Source organism: Otolemur garnettii, unplaced genomic scaffold (assembly GCF_000181295.1).
Source record: "Otolemur garnettii isolate 467f Iridium unplaced genomic scaffold, OtoGar3 scaffold00014, whole genome shotgun sequence".
Classification (NCBI taxonomy): domain Eukaryota; kingdom Metazoa; phylum Chordata; class Mammalia; order Primates; family Galagidae; genus Otolemur; species Otolemur garnettii.
Genome location: NW_003852409.1, coordinates 29,953,800 through 29,967,339, shown reverse-complemented (window position 1 = coordinate 29,967,339; position 13,540 = coordinate 29,953,800).

Here is a 13,540-nt window from a genome sequence, read left to right as displayed (position 1 = left end):
AAAAATTTTAAATCCTAGCTCTTTTCAACTTTCCCCCTCATTTAATTTTATCTTTTACCATACTTTACCCTTAGAGTTCTTTTTTACACTTTCATCTATTTCTTTAACTTCATTCAGATTTTCTCATCACTGTTAATTTTAATCCATTTACTCATTTATCTGTTCTAAACTTTCTAAATTTAACAAATGTCCCTCTTAACCTTCTGACATACTTTATTTTTTTCATCTCACTATTTAAAATGCGTACATGTAGCAGTTGAAGAACTTCTTGGGAAGAAGGCAGAGTAAGTACTTGTATGTAGAACTACCTGGAACTCATGGAAAAAGCAAAAGTAGCTCAATAGACAGAAGAAAACTTACTGAAACAAGAGAACGGCCAGACACCAGACAGCGCCTCCAGAGACTCTGCTTATAACAATGAAGTGTGGATAAACTGAAAGAGACCACTGAGGTCCTGCACGTCTTACAAAACGTGGGGGACATGAGCAGCAATGTTTCGAGGGCCCACCCAGGCCCCGGGTGGAAGGATGAGGCTTGTTTTGTCACTGCCCCAGATATCTAAAGAGAAGAGGTGGTCTTCAGGGAAAGACTGAAGAGAGAATGAGCGTAGCTTAGGAGCCGCTCAGATCTCACGAAAGACATTAAGCAAAAGTACACGTGAATTGCCAAGAGCATGACCCTGGGCCATGGACAATCATGCTGATCCAGACGCCCTTTAGAATGGCCTGTCCTGAGTTAAGAGAGAAGCTGGAAATTTGAGGAAGGCCCTGCCAGAGGCTCAGAACAGCACAGGACCTGGGGATGGGGAGGGCTGGTAAGAAAGCATGGGAGGTGGCAAAAACAGCACGTTCCCAAGCCTCTGTGTACCCTTTCTGCTTCCCCAGGCCAGGCCACCAGCCCAAGTTCTGAAAGATGCAATGATTGGTCAGACAAAGAGGGAGAGCTGTCTTGGTGGGCCCACCCATGTGATTGGTGTAAACACAGATCCAGTCTGAACTGCTTCTATTCTCAGATGAATGTGCAGGACTGGCTAGCCCAGGACCTATGGAAAATGGCAGCAAAGGAGGAGAAGATTTAACAGGGATGAGATGAAAAAAAAACCACAATGGCTTTATTCTCTTAAAATAAAAGATTAAATTAAAAAAACCAGACAGACTTTATGAGGCTCTAGATAAGTACCCCAGAATATAGTAGGAGGATGATTCAGTGTGGTGGTACTTTTTGGGGGGAGTGGATCCACAGGGGAAGAAAAGGGGGTGTCCCGGAGTGAATCTCCCAGAGAGGATGTTTTTATGTGTGTGTGGCTTCTCATTAGGCTGAGGACAGTCCTGAGAAGCACACAGTTTACAGTTTTCTTCTTTTCTGTTGTGACCTAAGAGTGTGCCTTGAGTCTTAGTCCTGTGAGTCTAAAGGGTCAGGGGCAAAGAGAAACGAGGCCAACTTCACAGTCAGGCCCCTGATTATGACCTTGAGGAGGCAACAGCAGGCTGCTGAGACCTTGTTCTGGGAGGTCCACACTGGTCCTGTGGCAGCCACAGCTAGGCCTGGTGAGGCCCCATGATGCCGTGAGAAGAGACCATGAAAGAACAGAACTGTGACACAACAGAAGTCTCAGGTGCCACGCAACCACATAAAGGGCAGTGAGATCTCAGCGGTGGCTCCTTCATGTTGGCAGATAACACGCAGCCCTGATCTCTGAATGTCAGCCACGTCCCAGGGCACACAGGGCGCTTCAGGGAGCCACAGTCCCTCATTTGTACCCTTGATCTTGCACATTCCTTATTCTGACTGCTTGCTGGACACAGTCTTGACCCAAGTGTAAATCATCATTCTTGCTTGTCTTCAATCCAGGATCAGCTTTTGAGGTCAGAGCAGACTCAGCCACTAAGTGAGCAGTACCCCCCACAAATCTGGGCCCGTGGGAAACCACAGGACAGTGTCAGTGGACAAATCAGGATTGGACACCAGATTCCTTCTGTCTCTAAATCTAAAATGCCCCCTCCACACTCCTTACCCTGTAACCTTCTAGTCTATGGCGCTCATCTGTTCCAGATGTGTTTACTGGTACGCAGTTTTTTGTCCTCCACCAGAAAGTCTGCAGTGTGAAGGCAGGAACCTGTCTGTCCTTGGTATCCCCAGCACCTGGCACACAGACATGCTCCGTAAATATTTGTCAAATGAATAAATGGGTACACGAATGCCAAAAACATTAGAAACACAGTCATCATAAGGAGAGGCAGACTGTGATGGCCTCTCTTGAATGAGGTCGCTGGTGGCTTCCACCAGACTGACGTGAAACCTGCTCTGTCGCCCTCCCAATCTCTGACAGGCAGCTGGTATTGTGGGGCCTGTGACAAGTGTACGGGAAAGACAATCCATTTACAAAACTTCTATCCAGGCTTGGTATATGGAACTGAAGCTGCAAAACACATAATAGCTGGCAGTGCATCTAGAGACACTTGCCTCTTGGGTCATAAAATGTAAGACTGACATTTATGTCCTCACTTCCATTTGTGCTAGAACTGTGGAATCACAATTTGGATGGGAAGTCCGCTGCAAACACCCAGCGTAGGCTGGAGTGCCCACTTTTATCTCCTCACCCACTAAAGCAGCTTCCAAGACAGGTGTCACTACGCAGAACACACACGGGGAGCCTCTGAGTAGTGTGCTCCCAGCACTCCACCAAGGTCATGTTTATTCTTGCTGTGACTGTAGAAGATACTGTGTGTGGCAAATACTGTGGAATGACTTGCTCAATACCACTTCAGTCCTAAGAAAGGTAGAACTTAAATGTCTTCAACTTTTCATTGAGGGCATGGTCTAGATTCCAGGAATCAGATGTACTCATGGGAGACTCTGATTTGGAACTGAGTCAGAGCAGAAGAGAAGATACAAGGCATTGTTTTGCTTTTAGAGATCTTGTCAGTGGTATTATGGTCTGCAGTCAGTAGATTCTGGATTCTCTAGCTTTCTGAAGCAGTAGTGGCAGCTCTGTGGACCAAGGCAGGGTGGGCAGTCTGGTTCTGTAGTTAGTGAAGGTGGCAGCAGTAGCTTCTTTTTTTTAAGAGACAGAGTCTTATTCTATTGCCCCAGGTAGAGTGCCATGGCGTCACTGCAGCTCACAGCAACCTCAAACTCTTGGGCTTGAACAATCCTTTTGCCTCAGCCTCTTGACTTTCTGGGACTAGAGGCACCCACCACAACGCCCAACTACTTTTTCTATTTTCAGGAGAGAAGGGGTCTTGCTTTTGCTCAGGCTGGTCTTGAACTCTTGAGGTCAAGCAATCCACCTGCCTTGGCCTCCCAGAGTGTTGGGATTACAGGCGTGAGCCACCTCGCCTGGTGGGCTTTTTACTTCTTGATCCATCAGCTTCACGTCACCAAGTGGCAGCTTTCCTTTTCTGAAAATGGCAGGGCAAGGTGGTCGTATGAGCTTGGACTATAGTCAGTTCTCTAGTCCCTCCAATGACGTTTCAAGCATGTAATTCCCTGGATTAGAATGAAATCCCACTCTGCTTACACTGGGTAGAGTGGATTCTGTTGTCTGCAACAGGTTACTGACTGATGTGCCCTTCATAGTGTCTGCCATGCTGGATTGTGTGCATTTTACATGGCCCTGTGCAGAGCCTAGAGTTGGGCACAAATGTCTTTAGTAGCAGCAATGGAAGAACCTCCAATGGGCAACAAAGAGAGACTGTGTGTTTTCAGTGGAATATACATGAATGCTGCCTTTGAGGTACAAAGGGGAGCTCAAGCACATTAGGCATTTCTGCTTAAGCAGCAAAGAGGTGCAGGGGATCTGGGGGCCTGAAATGACAGCACATTAACTGAGGGTACTCCAAGGTCACGTTACCCTGGAGTGGGACTGTGCTATCACTGTTGCTGGCCTGCTTAACATCATTTGAATCTTTTCAAATATGCCACCAAAGCCATAGTATCCAAAAATGTGCTGAAAACATAAGATAGTTGAGAAATACTAGTCTAACTTGCAGGTGTTTTAACATTTCCAATAATAAAATTTTCATTGCATTGTAAAGTAAGCTGTCCCACCAAGCAGAATTAAGTGCAGGAATGTACTTTCGTGTACTGAGTCCAGTCTGTTTTGCTGTACTTCATATCCACTGTGATTTCAGGGTGAGCCCAGGGCCATACACTAAGTGGGCCTAATTCCTTTTCCATATGACACCCTTCAAATTCAGGAAGACAGCTGTGACCTTACGATACATAGATGTGTATATCATCTCCACAAACAGGAACACACACACACTGGTTTTCCTCCACTGTTCCTGGCTTATAACTCCCACAGCCTTTGGGCTTTTGCTGTAATCTTGGTGCACTTTAGGCCTCAGGAAACAGAATCACTCTCTCTCTGACCTTCTGCCCTCCCTTCACCTTCTAATCTGACTGTGGGTCAAAAGGCCCTCATTCCAGAGAGGGTCCTTCCCCATATCCTAGAGCAGGCGTCCTCAAACTGCGGCCCGCCTAGGACATTTATCTGGCCCACCGGGTGTTTTTGCCGCTGCTGCCTATCCTGCTTAGCAGCCAACTTGTCCCGGGGCCTGCAGTCCGACCCTCCAACAGTCTGAGGGACAGTGAACTGGCACCCTGTTTAGAAAGTTTGAGGACCCCTGTAGGAAGGCAAGCAACACAGTGAGGCCAAGAAAGGTCTGAACACACAGGCCGTGCTGGGTTTAGATAACGTGCCTTTCGTGCAGTCACCTTTCTATATGGTTGTCAATCATGCCTATGTAATGAAGTCTCCACAAAAACCTGAAAGGACAGAGTTCAGAGAGCTTCCAGAGAGCTGGACATGTGGACCTCCCAGAAGGGGTGTGTGCAGGGAGGGCACAGAAGCCCCATGCCCCTTTCCCCACACCTCACCCCCACATCTCTTCCTCTGTACCCTTTGTAATACTCTTTATTACAAACTGGAAAACGTGTTTCCCTGAATTCTGTGAGCTACTCAAGAAAATTAATCAAACTCAAAGCGGGGGGGGGGGGCGGTGTCATGGGAACCCCAGCTTGAAGCTGACTGGTCAGAAATTCCAGAGGTCTGAACTTGTTACTGGCATTTGGGGGACTGAGGCCCCAACCTGTGGGATGACACTATCTCCAGGTGGACAGAGTCAGAGTTAGATTGGAGGACACCCAGCTGATGTCCATTGCAGACTGATTGCTGGCTTGGTGGTGGGGAGAAACCCTTCTCCACATTTGGTCACAGAAGTCATCTTCTGTTTTGATAACTGTTGTGGTATAAAAGCAGAGAGAGACACGTCTGAGTTTTCTCCTGAATAGCAGTTATCCTCTGATAACTTTCTTTCTTTGTAAAACATTGCTCCCTTATAATGAAATCTTCTCCCTTTTCTGAATCATTTCCATCATCTTCATAAAACAAAAGCAAAAAACCCAAACCAAACCAACCAACGAAAAACAGTCGTTCAACTCCCATTCCCTCCACCTGCAAAGAGTTGACTATATCCATGGTCTCCAATTTGTCTTCTTTTTTTTTTTTTTTTAAATTGAGACAGAGTCTCACTTTGTTGCCCTCAGTAGTGTGCAGTGATGTGACAGCTCACAGCAAACTCAAACTCTTGGGCTTAAGCGATTCTCTTGCCTCAGCCTTCCAAGTAGCTGGGACTACAGGGGCCTGCCACAACACCTGGCTATTTCTTTGCTGCAGCTGTGATTGTTGTTTAGCTGGCCCAGGCTGGGTTTGAACCCGCCAGACTCTGTGCACGTGGCCATCACTGTACCCACTGTGCTATAGGCGCCAAGCCAATTTGACATCACTTTTCCAAAAAACAGTCTTATCAAAGCCAACAATGAACCAATGATGCAAAACCTAGTTGCCAATTCTTAGTTCTTCATTTTGTTTGACCTATCAGTAACATTTAACACGGTAAATCATTTCTTCTATTTTTTTTTAAACTATTCATATTAGCCTGGTGCAGTGGCTCACACCTATAATCCTAGCACTCTAGAAAGCCAAAACAGGTGGATTGCTTGAGCTCAGGAGTTTGGGACCAGACTGAGGAAAAGTGAGACCCTATCTGTACTAAAATAGAAAAACTAGCCAGGCATGGTGGTGGGTGTCTATAGGCCCAGCTGCTTGGGAGGTGGAGGCATGAGGATAACTTGAACCCAAGAGTTTAAGGTTGCTAGGAGCTATCATGACACCATGACACTCAACCCCAGGGTGACAAAGTGAGCTGTCTCAAAAAAACAAAACAAAGGGCTCGGCATCTATAGCTCAGGAGCTAGGGCACCAGTCCAATACACCAGAGCTGGCGGGTTCAAATCCAGCACAGGCCTGCCAAACAACAACAACTACAACCGAAAAAAAAAAAAAAACCAAGGAAAAGAAAATAGCCAGGCATTGCAGTGGGCATCTATAGTCCCAGCTACTTGGGAGGCTGAGGCAAGAGAATCACTTAAGCCCAAGAGTTTGAGGTTGCTGTGAGCTGTGATGCTACAGCACTCTACTGAGGGTGACAAAGTGAGACTCTGTCTCAGAAAAATAAAAAGGTTCAGCACCTATGCTCAATGGTTAGGGTGCTGGCCACATACCCTGAAGCTGGTGGGTTCGAACCCAGCCTGGGCCTACCAAACAATAATGACAACTGCAACAAAAAATAGCTGGGTGTTGTAGTGGGTGCCTGTAGTCCCAACTATTCAGGAGGCTGAGGCAAGAGAACTGCTTAAGCCCAAGAGTTTGAGGTTGCTGTGAGCTGTGATAGCAACGCACTCTACTGAGGGCGAGACACATTGAGACTCTGTCTCAAAAAACCAAAAACAAAAAACCAACTATTTATATAATCTTACTGCTTTCAAATAAAAAAATTTCAATCACATCATGTTTCCATGAAATATTCATGTATCCATTTCACATTTAAGTCTCAAAATCTACATTTTACTTGAGATTTATATGAAATATTAATCAAAGTCCACTAAGCATAGTTACCCTTCCTGACTAATAAAATTTCTTTATTGATTCCCTTTTACTAAGGGAAAGTCTCCTGATATCCCTTTTCCCCAGGAATTTGGACCTTTCTCTATTTCATTGTGATGTGCAGTCACATTAACAAACAAAACAAAAACCTTAATGCCTTCTTTCAAACATGTCCTGCCCAAGGATCCATAGCTGCACTGTCAGATAAAGCAGCCACCAACCATAGTGGCTACTGAACACTAATTACAAAAATGTAACAGGTCCGAATTGAGATGTGCTGTAAATGTAAAATACACACTAGATTTTGAAGGCAGCACCAAAAATAAGCAATCTATTTCAATAACCTGTCCACTAGAAATTTTTAAATTACATAATGCAATTCCACATACTATTACATATGCGGTTCTATTCTTGCTTTTACCAGAAGAAGCTGCTTGCTTTTTTTCACTTAACATCTATGTATATCCTAGATATCTTTCCAAGTCAGAAATATATATTGATATCAATCTTTCTAACAGATGATTAGCATTCTATTGACATACTTCTGACGGACTTTTCAAAAAAAAACTTTTACAAGGGCTGTGGTCTGAATGCTTGCATCCTCCAAAATTTGTATGTTAAGTTAATCCCCAATGCCACAGTAGTTAAGAGGTGGGTCCTCTGGGGAAGTGGTTAGGTCATGAGGACTCCTCTCCCACAAGTGGGATTAGCGCCCTCAGAAGAGAGGCCTGAGGGAGCTCGTTCACCCCTTCTGTAACTTGAGGACACAGAAGGACCTAACTATGAGGAACAGGCCTCTATGGACACCAAATCTTTTGGCACTTTGATCTTGGACTTCCCAACCTCTAGAACTGTGAGGAATAAATTTCTGTTGTTTATAAATTACCCACTTTAAGCTATTTTGTCATATTAGCTGGCATGGACCAGGAAAATAAAGAATCCTGTAGTCAACTGCCTTCTACGTAACCCCTCTGGGCAGTCACAGCTCACTGGTAACTCATATTTGCTGACTGTTGTCTAAGAGCCTAGCTTCAGAGACAACCAGACAGGGGGATTCTATTTCCCCACATCTCTATACTGCATGCTGCTCTGGAAAATGCCTCCCCCAGGAAAGCCAGCAGTGGGTCTTACTACAGAGGCCAAAGCTCTTATAATTTTCCTACAACATTGGCTGTCAGACTCCATCTCTCTTCAGATCTCCAACTCTGAAAACCAAACATCCAAATATAATTTCTCATATTAACCTTCTACAGCAAAACTAATTTGACTATTGTCTTCCTCCAAGAAAGGAAGCTGGTTTGTGTTAATTTAAAGTCTTAGTGAATAACAAAAGTTGTTTTTTCTCTGCTCTTAGGAGAGCAGACACAATATGAAAATTAATTTTCTTCTGTTGGCCCAAAGGGCTCATTATGTCAGCCCAATGCAAGACAGATTTTAAGAGTCCTTCCCAGGGAGGCTGCTGTTTTTCCAAAAGAAAACTGACAGCAGCAGATTTATTTGTGACTAAATACTTAAGGGCCTCAAACAAACAAAAAGAAGAACACCACAGAGGAACGAAGACTGAGGGAACAGCTCACATTAAAATACTTCTTTACAGAACTACCTGATGAAAAGAAAGTCTCCAGGAAAACACCACCACAACAAAATCTAGGAGTCATGAAAAACATAAGGAAGAAAAAGAAGGCAATCCAGTGCATAATGGATAACTGCTCTTTTCTGAACTTATTTTGGCCTGGAAAGCAATATTCAGGAACAAGAAAGCATTTGTCTTGGCATCAAATTTGTTCTCACAAGGCGTGGGTTCTATGCATTACTAATAAGGAAGCCGCCATGTTTGGAACAATATTTGGGAAAGCAGAAAATATGTTTTCCATTTGTAATTCAAAATCTCCTGTGTATGGTAGGACTCTACACCCACAGTAGTAGCTAAACTTAGTAACCATAATTTAACCACTTAACTCAGGCAATCTTTTACAAGAATTAAAAAGTATAAAACTCCCAATTCTGTGACTCTTGAGTGGCATCTGGGTATCTTTGGAAAAGCATCCCAGATGTAATGGCTTTCTTTCTTTTTTTTTTTTTCTTCCCAACCCAACCCAATATCCATTCCTTTCTTTCGGCAATAGCACTCTGATTTTCCTTTGAGGAATCCCTACTTCTTGGTCTCTATGAATAGGAGCCGTTTAACCCCTCACTTCGGGGTTGAGCACATAACCCAGACCCAACCAATTAGCATGTTTCACACCCTCCTGACCGAAGAACCCAAGAGAGCCAATGAATGTCAATCCTGGGACAGAAGTTGGCATTACTGAAAAAGAATCGCCACCTTTCTGCCAGGAGTTTACATTGAAGGTAAGCCCGGAGCAGTTAACTTTCTTTGCCTTCACATGGAAAAACCTTGACACTCCAAAGCCAACCCAGAAGATGAAGACTAATAACATCATTTAAGCATCTAAATCTATCCTCTCTCAAAGCCTGGTTAACCCTAGCATTGGACAATTGCATGAACCAATAACTTTCCTTTGCTTGTCATTCACAGCTTTGAATAATATTTAAAAAAAAATTTCAACTACCAGTAAGGCACCCGAACTGGCCAATCAGAAAAGATGCTCATGTGAGCATCAGACCAGCTCAAAGCTGAAGGAGAAATGTTCATCAGTGATTACAACTGCATGGCCGTCAAGGCCACACATCACAATCTGAGCCTCCATTTTCACCTGGAGTCAGAACCACAGGCATTAAAACTGCAAGTAGCCATGACAGCCGAATCATGAGTGATGGGTGACAAGTACAGCAAGGCAGGCTTTGACTTTACTCTTAGAGAAAGATAACAGAGGTGCTCAATAATAAAAAGGCTTGTCTTAGGAAGCAGTGGCTCCCTGACCTGACGTGTGATAAACAGAAGCTAGATGATCAGCTACAAAGGTCATTGCAGAAAAAATTCCTGTATCACCCCAGAGCAGTGGTTCTCAACCTTCCAAACGCCACAGTGTATTTTCATTGTTAAAAAGGGGTTGCGACCCACAGGTTGAGAACCGCTGCCCTAGAGGATTGGTTTTCAAAGTATTGTGCGTCCCTGGGCCAGGAGCACTGCCATTACTTGTGAGCTTGTTACAAATACAATTTCACAGAATCTACCCTGACCTCGTGAATCAGAATGCCCAGGGATGGGGTCCAGAAACTGTGTTTTGAGAAGTCCTTGTCCTACGTGTGTTCCACTTGAGAAGCACTGCGCTGGACTAAAGAGCACTGGCTCTCAAGTAGTTTGCTGAGCCCCACCCACAGATTCTAACTGAGTGGATTTACAGTGAGGTGTGATAATTTGCATTTCTAACAAGTTCTCAGGGAATGCTAATACTGTTGGTCCAGCAATTGATCTAGGTGATATCAAAAGTTCCATTTAGGCTGGTATAATGGTTCATGCCTGTAATCCCAACAACTGGGGAGGCTGAAGCAGGAGGATTGCTTGAGGCCAAGAGTGCAAGTCAACCTGAGCAACAGAGCAAGACCTTATCTCTACAAAAACAAAAATGAAAAAACTACCCAGGGTGGTAGTGTCCACTGATAGTCATAACTACTCCAGAGGCTGGAGCAGGAGGCCTGCTTTGAGTCTTGAGCAGGAGTCTGAGGTTGCAGTGAGCTATGACTGCACCATTACACTCCAGCCTGGGTGACAGAGCAAAACTCTGTGTCTAAAAAAATAAAAAATAAAGTTCCACTCAGAGTTGAGATTCTTTTATCTTCAGGATTTGCCTCCCAAATTCAATCTTGCTAATACACCAGTTCTCAACCTGTGGGTCGCAACCCACAGGAACTGTATTAAAGAGCTGCGGCATTAGGAAGGTTGAGAACCACTGCGCTACTTACCCCTGTTAATACTGTAGCTCACGTGTAGTTCAGCCTCTATGAGATGTTGCAGCCAAAATGACAAAGCTCAGTAATGGAGAATTTAAAATAACTCAGGCTCATTAATTTCTCATCACAAAGGGACAAAAGACAACAGACATACTTCTTAAAATATCATTTGCCTGTATTAGCCCCCCTCATTCTGACTAGGTTTTTCTGTACCTCTCACCTCTAAATACCCTCTAATTTTTTTCAGCCACTCCTAACTAGTGCCCTGGGTACCTAGTGTTCTTCTAACCCCCTCTCTTTCTAAATCTGCAGCTCAGAATGCAACAGAGCAAAGCAGGACCTTGTTCTGAGAGCAGGGGAGGGCGAAAAACCAGAATGGGCAAAGCTGGGGTGTTAATCTGGCAAGGGAAGGAAAAGGTTGAGAATTTTCATATAAATGTTAATCATTTTCATTTATAATGGTTACCATTAAGAAATATTTTAGGCAAAGTATTGTTTTTAGCATTTTGCATAAACGAGTTAATTTAAAGCTCACAGCAATATGGTGGGATAAGTCATTTTACAAATGAGCTAACCAAAGCTCAGAAGGGTTCAACAAGTTGTCCAAGTTCACATGTAAGGTGAGTGAAAAGACAGCAGCTCAGCCTGTATTCCTAGCTACTCAGGAGGCTGAGGCAAGAGAATCGCTAAAGCTTAGGAGTTGGAGGTTGCCGTGAGCTGTGTGATGCCATGGCAATCTACCAAGAGTAACAAAGTGAAACTCTGCCTCAAAAAGAAAACAAAACAAATAAACAAAAAATGACAGCAACTCGGATACAGGTCTGTCTCACTCCAAAGCCCTTCTTCTCAAATACCATCCCATGTGCCTTCCCACAGAATGATGGCAAACACCTCTAGGGCAGGTGGTTTAACAGCATGAGTGTCTTGTCCTGCTGCCTCAAGGTTTCCCAGCTAGTCACTCAATGCCACCTGCCCAGATGCATAATGCCTGGGCCACTCTTTGCTCCTTGACATTCATTAGTTCACTGTATCTGACATCAGTTGTCAGAACTGACACGGGATATTTAGCAAAGAGAGTTGCCAAAGTAAAAATGACGGCATTTTCCCTGATGCCAACAAGATGACTGCATAAATATGGTTAAACCAGGTTCTGAAGGGCCTGAACATGAGACAATGACATTTATATTTGATACAACAGGAAAAGAGAAGGACTTGAGGACTTTGGATAAAGCAGGCTAATCTGGAAGCACGTCCACAAAAGAAACAAACACCTGCACAGCTTTCTGCTCCACACACTTCAGGCACCCCGGACTTTCTGGATCAAGATGCCTGGAGTAGGTAGGGGACCACACACCTGATGGTTAGGAGGTTCCACTGGGGATTATAATGCATAGCCAGTGCTATGAGGTAATCTGGATTAATGAATTAAGGAGGTAATAAAAAACAACAAAAATAATGGGAGAAATTGTAGTGAACATTTACCTGTTTTATTTATTCTTGAGACACAGTCTCAAGCTGTCACCCTGGGTAGAGTGCTGTGGTGATACTATAGCTCCTAGCAACCTATAATTCTTGGGCTGAAGTAATCCTCTTGCCTCAGTTTTTTCTTTTTTTGTATTTGTAGTAGAGATAGGGTCTTGCTGTTGCTCAGGCTTGTCTCGAACCCATGAGCTCAAGCGATCCACCTGTCTCAGCCTCCCACAGTGCAAGGATTATAAGCGTGAGCCACCACGCCTGGCCTTATTAACCTGTTTTAATTTAAGGAATTCACTTCATAAGCATAAACAAGAGAAGATATGACTAGAAACCACCACTACAATAAAAAAGCAAAAAAGTCTGTGGTTCATGCCTATAGTCCTAACACTCTGGGAGACCGCGGTGGGTAGATTACTTGAACTCAGGAGTTCAAGACCAGCCTGAGCAAGAGCGAGATCCCAGCTACTCAGGAGGTTTAGTGAAGAGGACCATTTGAGCCTGAGTGTTTAAGGATGCTGTCAGCTATGACGCCATAGCACTCTACTAAGGGCAACAAAGTGAGACTCTGTCTCAAAAAACAGAACAAAACAAACAAAACAAAAATTTTAACAAAATCACCACAAAATAGAAAGGCAAATAACAAACTGGAATAGATATGTGCTACATATTTGACAAAAAAAAGTAATTCCCTTACTAAATAAAAAGTGCTATAAGTCAGTAAGGAAAACACAAACATCCCAAAAGAAACATCGAGTTCAGGCACATATATTTCATAAAAGTAAGTCTAAATTATGAATAAATATGTGAAGAGGTTTCCTCATTAGGAAACAATTAAAATTAAAACAAGATGACACTTTTGCTAAAGTTTATAAATGATAATAATACCTGTCATTGAGGGAGGGAAAAAAACAGGCATACCTATGTGCTCTTGGGCAGTGGTTCTCAACCTTCCTAATGCCCCGGCCCTTATTACAGTTTCTGTGGGTCGTGACCCATAGGTTGAGAACCACTGCTCTTGGGGAAGCTACTGTGTTTCCCCCAAAATAAGACCTCCCCCCAAAATAAGCCCTAGCAAGATTTCTATGCATTTGTTAAATGTAAGCCCTACCCTGATAATAAGACCTAGTGATGGGCGTGGCTATGCAGATACACTGCATTTCAGCTTGGAGCAGTAAGGAAGACTGGAATACCTTTTATCTGCCACAGCTCCTTTCTCTGAGCTGTTCGCACTTGCACAGGTGCGTGTGTGGTAACCACGGT